The 13,091-nt window shown below is 42.6% G+C and overlaps 2 non-coding genes across 2 annotated transcripts; one reads left to right on the top strand and one right to left on the bottom strand.

Moving 5' to 3' along the window:
* Nucleotides 1-646: 646 nt before the first annotated feature.
* trnar-acg (transfer RNA arginine (anticodon ACG)) lies at nt 647-719 on the top strand. Its single transcript has one exon. It is a non-coding gene; the product is annotated as a tRNA-Arg (tRNA).
* A 187-nt stretch (nt 720-906) lies between these two features.
* Nucleotides 907-979, bottom strand: trnar-acg (transfer RNA arginine (anticodon ACG)). The gene has a single exon. It is a non-coding gene; the product is annotated as a tRNA-Arg (tRNA).
* Between the last annotated feature and the right edge of the window lie 12,112 nt (nt 980-13,091).

Raw genomic sequence — 13,091 nt, 5'->3', positions numbered from 1 at the left:
GTCAAATATTATAACTACACATATTACGTGAAAACAATTGTTTACAAAGAGTTTTGTTTTTAAAATGAAAAGCACGTTGTCATTGAGGTTACTTTCAATTTATTATTAAAAAAAATGGATTTCAGTTATAGTAAATTAAAAATATTTATCATCATCAAATGTATAAACAATAAACAACTATTTTGTATCTCCGCTTCTATCTGTTGTGTCACAGACACTGTACTTCTGCCTTTTACTCCAATATAGTGTATCTGTATCTATGGGGGAAAGCTTGCAAACTCTACGGCGACATGTGATTAGATGCTGTCTGCTGTGTCTGCTGTCTGACATGCTACGTCACCAAGTTTGTTCCGCAACAACGTGGGTGACAATAAACTTTTTGTATGTACCTTGCTGTTAAGTATAAATCAATTACCACGTTTTATTCACTAATACCAACCACTAAGATATGTTGTAATGTCGTGTAAAATGAAAACATTTCAATACTTTATCAAATTACTTTATCCTGTTTAAATATAACTGCATACATATAACAATGGGAAGTTAATAATATAACTTCACAGAGTATGTTCATATATTAAAAAGAAAGAGAATTATTATTTGTCCTATCCTCAGAATGAATCTGTTACTTTCTCAAAGTCATGGAGGGCCAGTGGCGCAATGGATAACGCGTCTGACTACGGATCAGAAGATTCTAGGTTCGACTCCTGGCTGGCTCGACTACTTTTTTATTTTTCTCTCTCCTTTTCTTAAGAATGTCAAATCATACTCAGATGCAGAAACGATTTCGATTATTTGTAATACTTGGACTAACATAAAATGCACGTGTTGGTATGAGTACTGAAACCTCATGTTCTCGCGTCGGAGTTTCCACTGGCTTCAGCTTGTTTGAAGGCAGAAAAAGACCGAGCCAGCCAGGAGTCGAACCTGGAATCTTCTGATCCGTAGTCAGACGCGTTATCCATTGCGCCACTGGCCCGCACGGAGGGAGCGGCCGCCCGCAACAAGCAGCGCTGCCGTGTCAGGCCGCAGTTCTCATTCTAGGAGGACGTTCCGTTTTCGAATCCGTATTTGAAGCGGTTCTGTAGTCTACTGTAAAAACCAAAGCACAGATAATAAAATCAGCGATACATTCAGGCATACATTTAATAAACATATATCCCATATAAACAACATAGGCTGGATAATGGAAATACAATAATGAATGCACAAGAAACTGAAACGTTTATTAATAACAAGCGATCTTTAGAAAATGATATATATGGCAACAAAGTTCCCCGTTAGGTCAACTGCCTAGAAAGATTTAAATTATGAAAATGTAAAATGTATAATGGTAGTCTAATGTAGCCAAGTACATTATTCATTCTCCAGTTAAACTACCAAAAATATTAAGTACAAACATGTGCCCTTTTTGAGTGACAAATCCACGGAGAATTGAGCATGAAACGTGTTTTATATCGTTCACTATTCTGTCTTTCAGAAACCTTACAAAGAAACATGAATGGAACAAATAATTGACCATTGTCTGAAACTTGTTGAAAATATGAACTTGAGAAAACAGAACGAAAGACATGGTCTGATTTTCCCCTCTATTCTGTTCCCAACACGTGTCGGTACAGATGAGAACAAGTGGACATATTGTTGATATCCTCAGAAGAAACACGCTGCCAGGAGTTGTATATATAATGTAAAAAGTAAAAGGTAAAAGTACCTGTTATAATCAATGTGGGAGATCAGATATCGTAGACTTTCATTATAATGGTATTAGTAACCAGAGTTGTGATAACTGGAGTCGTATTTTTTGATGACTCGATTCATTGATATCAAATGACTCGACTCGAGTCCCTGCAATAAAAGACTTGACTTGACATGAGTCGGTGTCCAAAATATGTGACTCGACTCGAGTCAAAACACAAAAGTCTCCATCTGACTCAAGTCATTGTCTTTGGTCTTATGAATGAAACGCCGCTTCTGTACACGTGGTCAACGCGTCACAAACAGAAACGGCTTCTGCAGTGATTGGCCAGGCCGTTGCTAAGGAAACGCGTTTCTAGCCTATAGCGCGGCTCTGCGATCATGACGTCAGCGAGCCGCAGTCGCCCTATGGTGGCGCATTGCGCACAATCTGCACGGATACTATGAATTAATTGGATAAATGTCTAGATTCTGCGCAGAAATAGGCGTACCAGAAAATCACTTAAGATGTGAGGGAGAAGATGTGGGGTAGTGTAGTGTACGTTCAATAATATGGAAACCATATTATGCTTAAAATTAATATTCATATTGAACAGTGTGTGTGTCTCATGTTTTTTGTTTTTTTGTGTGTCTATTTTTAATATTCATCCAGAGGTCACAGCAGCACAGGACTGCATCGGTTAATTCAGCTTCGCACAGTACATTACGGTGGAGCTGAACCTGAAATGTCAATGTTACTGTTGATGTTAGCTCGCTGTTGTTGTTGTTGTTGTTGTTGTTGTTGTTGTTGTTGTGTGTGTTACTGTGCGTGTAAAAATGTAATGCTGAAAGAAAGTTAAATTGGCCCCCCAAAATGGTTGCCGGCTCCTGTACGCGCAGTGGAGGCCCCCTCTCTCGATGTGATGCTGACGAGCTTTCCGCCCCACCCCCCCGCACTGGACATGGGTGTCCCCGATTCTGAAGTCAGCCCTGCCGGCACACATCCTGATTCAGACTAGGGTTGCCACCTTCAATGTGGAAAAATAAGGGACACCTTGCCAGCGGCCCCATGCCCAGTGGACACAAATCAAGCAGGGGTCTGGGGGTCCTCCCCCATGAGATTTTGAGTGTCAGACACTTAATTTCCTGAATTCTGGTGAATTTTTAAGCACCAATTTGTGCTTTTTATGCATCATTTTCAAAGTCCTCTGTTACTCCCAACATGAATGTAAAGGAAATAAAGAGTCAATAAGAGTAAAGCACAGTTGCATCAGTTATATTAAGGATTAAAACATCAGATCATAGACATGGGCAAAATGTTTGGTCTGTCAAAATAAACTATTTGGAAGAAGCAAGAACCCATTGATAAATTCGGAAATAGCAAATGACCTGGTAGACCGCAGAGACCACTATAGTGGATGACTGAACAATACATTTGTTCTCTCCTGGATGTAGGCACTGAAATAAAGATCAACTTATTCCAGAGTGAGTGAAATGTGGAGGAACAATAATTACTACTTTATCTAGATTTATCAGTCTGATTTAATACTCTCTACTATGTGTCATTAAACTCTTTTGGTTTTATTATTTGTCATGTCATTCCAAGCATATGAAAATGTAGTGTATGCATTAGAGCAGTGGCGATTCTAGAGTCTGTTGGGGCCCTAGTCAAAAATTCCCAGGGGGCTACCACGTTATAAATAACCTTGGGGGCCCCCTAATGGCCTGGGGCCCCAGGCAGTTGCCTGCCTTGCCTGTTCACAAGCTGCGCCTTTGCATTAGAGTAGGGTGTGCATGAAAATACGGGACAAATCAAGTCCTGTATTGATTCAGTAAGGGACAGTGAATTTTATACTTTCCAGGCTATAACTTTGAATGAGTAAAAGATAATAAAACCAGCACCATTACAATGCATTGCAGACTACATGAATTTACTGAATTTATTATTGTCATCAGTAGACTTGGGAGGAATAAACAGTAATTTTTAAACATTCTCTTAAACAAAATATAACAAATATTTACACTCACTGGTAAAAGTACAAAAAGCATACAGGCAAATCATTGTTTTTCTAAAAGACATATGTTACAACAACTATCAAAAGTGGGAGACAAGAAGCCACCGATTGAATAATACTTTTGTTTTCCCCAGACATGTGCAGTACAATTACTACTTGTTCACAATTGTGCAGTCCTGCCATATGTCTACATTAAAAAACAGGGAAAATAAATGACAGCATAATACAAAAAAAAGCTCTGTACAATAACTATGGGATTTCAAACTTAAACTCAGTCATTGAGTTAATGTAAAATACATGTTCTCATTAAGATTCCTGCCCCAAAATTGGTAAGGGCAATCACAACCTTCAATTTTATATTTTATTATAAGAAAATATTAAAATACAGTCTTTATAGTTCTTTCTTCATCTATTCATTGTCAGCAACATTAAATTATAATAAAACAAAAATATAGATGTGTGTATGTATATATATTAGGGCTGGGGGAATTAACGTGTTAATCTTTGTGATTCATTTGAAATGTTTAATGCATTAAGAAAAAATAACGCAATTGACAGCCTCTGATTTAATGACTTTAATGACATAATGTCCAGAAAAAAATAGTTGCTTTGTCCCTGATAATGTAAACCGACTGGTCTGTCTCAGTTGCTGGCTTAATGTAAAAGAGTAGACAAAATCTTGGGGTGAATATTCTCCTTTTGTTATTCATATTGCAAAGACTTATGTACCTTTTTGAAATTCAACTGGCACTGTTGGTGCATATAAAGAAAGTATTTATTTTGGCCTATTGGCTTACATTCTAAGCTAATCCAGTCTTTTTGATAACCTTGATGGTTTTAATATTCAACTTGCACTTTGTTTATAATGTTGCTGCATTCAATATATTTGATGGGAATGACTACTGTGTAGTTCTGAGGAGAGTCTGTTTACAGTTCACAAGATGTAATTAAAAATATTATTTAAAATAGACTTCCTCTGTGTTGATTAATTTAATTAGGTGATTCTACATTTAAATATTGATGATTACAAGCTTGGGGAAAAAAATTGATTAATTGCGATTAATCACAGCAAATTGTACGATTAATTAGTTGATTTTTTTAATCGATTCCCAGCCCTAATATATATATATATATATATATATATATATATATATATATATATATATATACACTCACCTAAAGGATTATTAGGAACACCTGTTCAATTTCTCATTAATGCAATTATCTAACCAACCAATCACATGGCAGTTGCTTCAATGCATTTAGGGGTGTGGTCCTGGTCAAGACAATCTCCTGAACTCCAAACTGAATGTCTGAATGGGAAAGAAAGGTGATTTAAGCAATTTTGAGTGTGGCATGGTTGTTGGTGCCAGACGGGCCGGTCTGAGTATTTCACAATCTGCTCAGTTACTGGGATTTTCACGCACAACCATTTCTAGGGTTTACAAAGAATGGTGTGAAAAGGGAAAAACATCCAGTATGCGGCAGTCCTGTGGGCGAAAATGCCTTGTTGATGCTAGAGGTCAGAGGAGAATGGGCCGACTGATTCAAGCTGATAGAAGAGCAACTTTGACTGAAATAACCACTCGTTACAACCGAGGTATGCAGCAAAGCATTTGTGAAGCCACAACACGTACAACCTTGAGGCGGATGGGCTACAACAGCAAAAGACCCCACCGGGTACCACTCATCTCCACTACAAATAGGAAAAAGAGGCTACAATTTGCACAAGCTCACCAAAATTGGACAGTTGAAGACTGGAAAAATGTTGCCTGGTCTGATGAGTCTCGATTTCTGTTGAGACATTCAGATGGTAGAGTCAGAATTTGGCGTAAACAGAATGAGAACATGGATCCATCATGCCTTGTTACCACTGTGCAGGCTGGTGGTGGTGGTGTAATGGTGTGGGGGATGTTTTCTTGGCACACTTTAGGCCCCTTAGTGCCAATTGGGCATCGTTTAAATGCCACGGCCTACCTGAGCATTGTTTCTGACCATGTCCATCCCTTTATGACCACCATGTACCCATCCTCTGATGGCTACTTCCAGCAGGATAATGCACCATGTCACAAAGGTCGAATCATTTCAAATTGGTTTCTTGAACATGACAATGAGTTCACTGTACTAAACTGGCCCCCACAGTCACCAGATCTCAACCCAATAGTGCATCTTTGGGATGTGGTGGAACGGGAGCTTCGTGCCCTGGATGTGCATCCCACAAATCTCCATCAACTGCAAGATGCTATCCTATCAATATGGGCCAACATTTCTAAAGAATGCTTTCAGCACCTTGTTGAATCAATGCCACGTAGAATTAAGGCAGTTCTGAAGGCGAAAGGGGGTCAAACACAGTATTAGTATGGTGTTCCTAATAATCCTTTAGGTGAGTGTATATGCATATGTACAGTATATATTACCATTCATATATTAAAGTCTTTTGTATGATGTAACAAGCAAAACAAAATCTTGGGCACCCATAGCAAATTAAAATGAAAACCCAGAGATATTCCAGTTATATCCCCACCTGTTACACTAACACTCTTACTCCCAGCTCCAGCCCCGGAGGACCTCATGGGGCCCCCGTGTGTGTTCAGTGAACCGGCTGAATTACTTCACTTACATGTGAAATAAGGAGTTAATCCTGTGTCTTTCCAGGATCCAAACTTAAAATGTGTACACCATAACATGAAGCAAATAAAGGAGATCAGCCAGCATGGAGAGGTGGTGAGCAATCCTGCGTAATGTGTTTGTAGTTTTCGTATGTCTTTTTCGTTGGTTGATGCTGTGCAGTTTTCCATCTTGACCAGAAAAAGGATAAAGCAGGCGTTTTAACGCAAGTCACACTCGGACTCCGATTACAATGTCAATATGAGCCACATTTCCCAGTCTCCTGATTTTAAATTAATTAATTAATATATTGCATTTAGATGAAAGCTGTGAATCTGTCCTTTATTGTCTTAAGATTCTTTTCATCAGGAAACTGAAATTTCACGGGTTAACAAATTACAATATAGCAGATATACACATGGTTGAAACTTTCAATTTGGAATGATAGTAATACAAAATTAATAAAAAACACACATAGAAGCTGGTTCTACAGCCATTTGTTTTTTCTGGTTTCATATCATGTACCATCATCCTCACTATCCTGTTGGCTCTGCAGAATAACACTTCCTAGTCTAGAGTCAAGGTCTTGTTGGGTTTGCATTTGGCACTGAGCTAGTCTCTTCGTACGCATCACAGCTTCGGGCAGGCAAGCAATGGCACAAGGGGCCTTCATCAACTTTGACCTCTGCACTGCCACACTATACTCTGGAGGTTTTAAGTGTGGGTGGGGGGGTCCTCCTTCCTTTACATCCACTAAAGAGAGTCCCTGGTATCCGGGTGGAGTGGGGGGTGGACCCTTACACCTATCATCCTTCTGAGGTGATGTGACACAGTACACTGGCACAAGAGACAAGCAGCGGGAATGTTAATAAGGAAAAAGGAAGATGAAACAAATTATAAATTGTCCAATTGCTTGATGATTGAAGAGAAAGTGGAGTTGTGAATCTTATTCCAAATGATGCAAAAACCAGTCACTGAAAGAACAGATTTCTTCCTATTGCAACGGGTTACTTGTAGGGGCAGTTCTGTCTCATGGAGCCTTGGTGCGTTTTGCTGAAGTAGAAAAATCCGAGGGCAAGCCATTTAAAGTAGAAAAAAAATAAGTCTTTGATAGTGCTGCATGCTTGTGGTAACACTAAATTCAGGACTTCCGCACGGATATCGTTAGCTCAACTCGGCCTGCAAGTCGATTAGTTGGCCTGATGTAACTATGGCTCCATCGTATGCTTGACTAGTGCGCATGCGTGGTGCCTAAACAAGCGTTTCCACACACAGCTTTCCAGCCAGCCGATGAGCAGGTGTGCATGATGAGAGCTGAGGCGACACACAGAACGCATGCGCGAAGCAAGCTGAACCCCGGGTGCTGTACTGTAGCAGTACTGTAATCACAAAATGAAAAGATGAACTTGTTCTATGAGGAGAAAATAAAGGTGGCAAAACAAATACTTACATGGCATGAGTTTTAGAGAAATATAATAATATATGATAATATGATACAAATTAAATTGATATTATTAGGCTACGTCTCATTTTAATTGCCTCTGCCAAGCACTGCTTACCTAGCTTACTGTGACCGCTCGCCACTGATATATATATAAAATTATTTCATTTGTATTAATAGTCCATACAAATTCACAGCTTTTTCATCTTCTATTTTAAAGTCTCATCTCTTTCCATTAGGGTTGCCACCTTTTCACCGGGACAGGCAGGGTTAGCCTGTGCCCAAGTGCCAATTAAGAAAGCCCAAAACACAGAACTGCAGATTCCAAAGTGTTCCAGGCAACACAAACGTGTTATTATAAGCTCTCCTCCTCCTGCTCTCCTCCTATGTCACAAACCCACAACATGCGACCTGGACCCTCTCCCTTCTCGTCTCTTCCAAGCAACCGCTCCTGATCTTCTCCCCTTCATCTCCTCCCTCCTCAACTCCTCCCTCCTCTCTGGCTGTTTCCCCTCTGCATTTAAACAAGCTGCTGTCATCCCACTGCTCAAGAAACCAACCCTTGATGCCACCTCTCCTCAGAACTACCGCCCCCTGTCTCCCTACTTCCCTTCCTCTCCAAGACTCTCGAGCAGGCGGTCCACCGTCAGCTCTTGGACTTTCTGTCCCAACACTCACTCCTTGATCCTCTGCAATCCAGCTTCCGCACAGCTCACTCCACTGAGACGGCTCTCCTGGCTGTCACTGACTCCCTCAGCCGTGCTCGGGCAACCTCCCTCTCCTCAGTCCTCATCCTCCTTGACCTCTCTGCAGCATTTGACACCGTTGATCACTCCATCCTCCTCTCCTGCCTCACTGACCTTGGGATGTCTGGGACTGCTCTCACCTGGTTCTCCTCCTACCTCAGCGACCGGTCCTACCAAGTAACATGACGAGGCTCCTCATCCACCCCCCAACCTCTCCTCACAGGTGTTCCCCAAGGCTCCGTCCTGGGCCCGCTCCTGTTCTCACTCTACACTCGCTCCCTGGGCCCCCTCATCGCTTCCCATGGTTTCTCCTACCACTTCTACACTGATGATGCTCAGATCTTCCTGTCTTTTCCCTCTTCTGACCCTCTCATCCCCTCACGCAACTCTTCCTGCTTGTCTGCCATTTCCGCCTGGATACACTCGCACCACCTCAAGCTCAACCTCTCCAAATCAGATCTTCTCTTTTTCCCCCACTCTTCCTCACCTTCTGCTGACCTCCCCATCTCGATCCCCTCGGAATCCATCACACTCTCTCCTTCTTCTTCCGCTAAAAATCTAGGAGTCACCCTCGATCCTGCACTCTCCTTCTCCCAGCACATCACCACGCTGATGCATACCTGCAGATTCTTCCTGAGCAACATATGCCGGATCCGTCCCTTCCTCACCAACTACTCGACTCAGCTGCTCGTCCAGTCACTGGTCCTCTCCCACCTGGACTACTGCAACTCCCTCCTGGCCGGCCTGTCTGCATCCACTACCCGCCCACACTGGTATTCTCTCTGCCACGATTCGCACATGCTACTCCACTGCTCCGTTCCCTCCACTGGCTCCCAATAGCAGCACACATTCAGTTCAAGACTTTGACCCTCACCTACCACTGTCTTGACCACACTGCACCAAGCTACCTTCAGTCACTCGTCTCTCCATACATCCCCTCCAGACCACTGCGCTCCTCCAGTGCCAGAAGGCTAACTCTGCCTCCTCTCCACTCTACTTCCTCCAGAGCCACTCCTTCTCATCCCTGGCCCCTAAGTGGTGGAACGACCTGCCCACCGAAGTCAAAACAGCAGAGTCCTTGACCTCATTCCGGCGCTTACTCAAGACGCATCTCTTCCGACAGCACTTAAATTAATATTAGTCCTCTATCCCTGCTAGATAGCACTTCAGCTTATTATGCTCCTCGCGTTCTTGTTTTCCTCCTTGCTCCCTTTCCCGTAGCACTAGCCTGTAACCCTACATCTTGACAGCACTTAGCTTTCACCGTCCAGGATATAGGAAGTCTCTTACTGTACTTATGTAAATTGGAATTTGTAAAATGTATTATTTTGAATTGCTATGTTTTAGCTAAGTTGAATTTGTAGTGATTGATGCCTTGTACTTCTCTGTATTTTTGCACTTATGTTGTAAGTCGCCCTGGATAAGGGCGTCTGCCAAGAAATAAAAATAATAAAAATAATAAATAATAATAATAATAATAATAATAATAATAATAATAATAATAATAATAATAATAATAATAATAATAAGGTAGAGTAATAAAAACTACTGATCTGGAAAAGGGGCATTTGACACCTGGAGCAGCACATATGCAATGCTGGATTTAGAGCTTTACTTCATGCTTCTGAAGCTAATTATGCTCAGCAAATGAATTTCTCATAAGACTAAGGCCACACACCAAAGTTGAGATTTGAGCTCTCATTACAAATTATTCTAACAAGTAAGATGAAGGCACGTGTATATTTGTGCGCAACTGAAGCATTTTAAATAAAAATACAATCATATATATAAATTGCTCACATGAAGTAACAAGTCAAATAAGTGTTTATTGTAATATTTTATTTGTAATCAAGGAAAAAGGGAAGTAGGGAAGTGCTGAAGTGTTGAAGTGTTCTCTGATCTTCACAGCAGCCATTCATTCAGTCTGTTCTCTGCGATTTCGCTGTTTCTGCGTCTGGTCTTTTCACAGAAACTGCGTGTGAACATCCTGAGCCGTGCAGTTAGCCGCCGGAAGTCTTTCATTGCCACCATGTGCAGATGGGAGTCCTGCTTCAGTGGCTCAAAGAGGTTGATGGATGAGGTGTGGGGTAAAACGGGGGGCATCCCCTGGAGTGAGCCCAGGTCCCGGGACCCCTGTACACAGTGGGGGAGCCACTTGCATTCCAGGTGTTTCTACAGCACACCAAGGGCGATTTGAAGCTGCCTAGATAGCTGCCTCTGCGTCCAGTCCCATGGATTGGGCCATCTAAGAAGCATGTACATCAGAATCGTCTTCAGATGGTAGGAGGTCAGGAAGGAGGACATAGGGTCCCTCTGGGCTGAGAGACGCTGGCTGAGTGTTGGCGACGGAGAGCATGTGCAGACATTTTAGGTGGCAGGAATTACTTGGCATTTTCTGAGTCACGTCACGCAGGAAGTTGCCTCGTCCAGGCTGAACCACTGGACCCAGTGCTCTGGAGGCCGCAGCACAGGTCCCTGGGTGACCAGGAAAGCATTGGTGCCCTCCACTCTCACTGCGGGCACCAGGTTTACGTACAGCCTCTGGCCTGAAGGATTCTCCAGTTGCAGCCTGCAGGGACACTCGGCCCCCCCGAAGATAACTTTCACTGTTTTTCTTTGGCCCTAGGCCTTCTTCAGTGCACTTCCCAGCCACTGCAGCACCAGTTCAGGCTGCTCTTTGGCTCATGAGGCCTGGGTGGCACACCCTGAGAGGGCGGGGAGGTACTGATTAAACGCACCCTTCCCTGCCCCCAGTAATCAGGGGGGGCCTCCGAAGCCAGGGGATTGCTTACATCATTATAGCCAAGCTCCACCTTGAAGGAGATAGTGCGGGGCGGGTTGATGACCACCAACATGTCAAAATCAGGATCCTGCTGTCTTCCGCTGCTCCAACCACCCTCAAACTGTATGCCCACATCCACATAGCCTTCCTGCAGCATGTCGGTGCACAGCTGGCTGGAGTCCCGTGCCACATCCAGAAGATGTTCCACCACCTCTTGGACAAAACAGACGTCTCTATTTATGTCTCTGGCAACACCACCATTTGAGATTACTTTAAGCTTGATCAACTGTTTCTTGGTCCAAGACTCTGGATTTGGCTCTTCCTCTGGCTTGACCTCTGGGTAGGCCTCTGGGTTGGCCACTGACTCTTCCTCTGACTCTTCCTCTGGCCCAGCCTCTGGCTCAACCTCTGGGTCGGCCTCTGGCTCGGCCACTGACTCTTCCTCTGACTTGACTTCTGGGGTGGCCTCTGACTCTTCCTCTGACTCTTCCTCTGACTCTTCCTCTGGCCCGGCCTCTGGCTCAGCCACTGACTCTTCCTCTGACTCTTCCTCTGGCTTGGCCTTTGGCTCCCTCTTCCACCTTCTCCTCCTAGAGCACAGGCCCCAGAAGATTAACCCACACAGGACCAGCCTCACTCCAAGCAACCTGTGCATTAGGTTCTGAAGCTTCAAGGCACATTCCTCCCAATTCCAGGAAAGCTTAGTGTCCTCTGCTGATGCGGTCTGGCTCAGGCAGTCGATCTCCTGGTGAAAGATCTGCAGCATGTCGTTCAGGTAATTCTCGCGCACTCCGTCACAGAACTGTATCTCCAAACTGCGCTGATCTTCCCCCACCGCCACGGGGCCCTGCAGACCACCTCCCAGGAGCAGGTAGAGCAGAACCACCAGTGACATTCTGCAACACAGATACAAAAACTCACATATTTAGGTTGAGTAAACCCACACACCTTCAGTAATATTGGTTCCAAGGCTAAGCTGAAACTACTGCCTTGTTCCAGAGCTTTTTGTAAAACCAGGCCATTATGAAGTCCATCCCCTCTGATGGGAGGAGGGTTTGGTTTGTGTTTCTTTTAAAAAACAAAGACAGAAAACACTGCGAGCGATAGAGCCTGATGTGGAAAGGACTTTTGTGTCTATTTTATTCTATTTTTTTGGAGACAGCGTAATAAATACAAATTTCTGTTAAGAGATATGAGGAAGAGCCTACCATGTATAGACAACATTATATTCAGACAAGCATTACGTTACCATAAGAAAACGTTTCCATGTGCAACAATAAAATAAATATTTGCTATTTAGTATTATGGTTATTGTTATTATTGTAATCATCATCAATATAGGTTATTATTATTATTATTATTATTATTATTATTATTATTATTTTATTATTATTTTTATTTCTTGGCAGACACCCTTATCCAGGGCGACTTACAACATAAGTGCAAAACAAAGTGCAAAAATACAGTTCAATAAAGGCATCAATCATTACAAATTCAATTTAACTAAAACATAGCAATTCAAAATATAATACATTTTACAACTTCCAATTTACAATTTACACAGGCAAGTACAGTAAGTGAGGTCCTACATCCTGGACAGTAAAAGCTGTCAAGTGTAAAGTGCTGCTAAGATGTAGGGTCACAGTCAAGGGCTACGGGAAAGGGAGCAAGGAGGAAGACAATCAAGAACGCGAGAAGCATAATAAAAATATGAAGTGCTATCTGACGAGGTTAGGACTAATATTGTAAGTACTGTCTGAAAAGGTGTGTCTTGAGTTAGCGCCGGGAGGTCAATATGTGTTAGTAGATATATCTTTTAAAAGGCA

This window comes from Amia ocellicauda, chromosome 4 (genome assembly GCF_036373705.1).
Source record: "Amia ocellicauda isolate fAmiCal2 chromosome 4, fAmiCal2.hap1, whole genome shotgun sequence".
In the NCBI taxonomy this organism is placed as follows: domain Eukaryota; kingdom Metazoa; phylum Chordata; class Actinopteri; order Amiiformes; family Amiidae; genus Amia; species Amia ocellicauda.
This window is presented reverse-complemented; position numbering and strand designations above follow the sequence as displayed.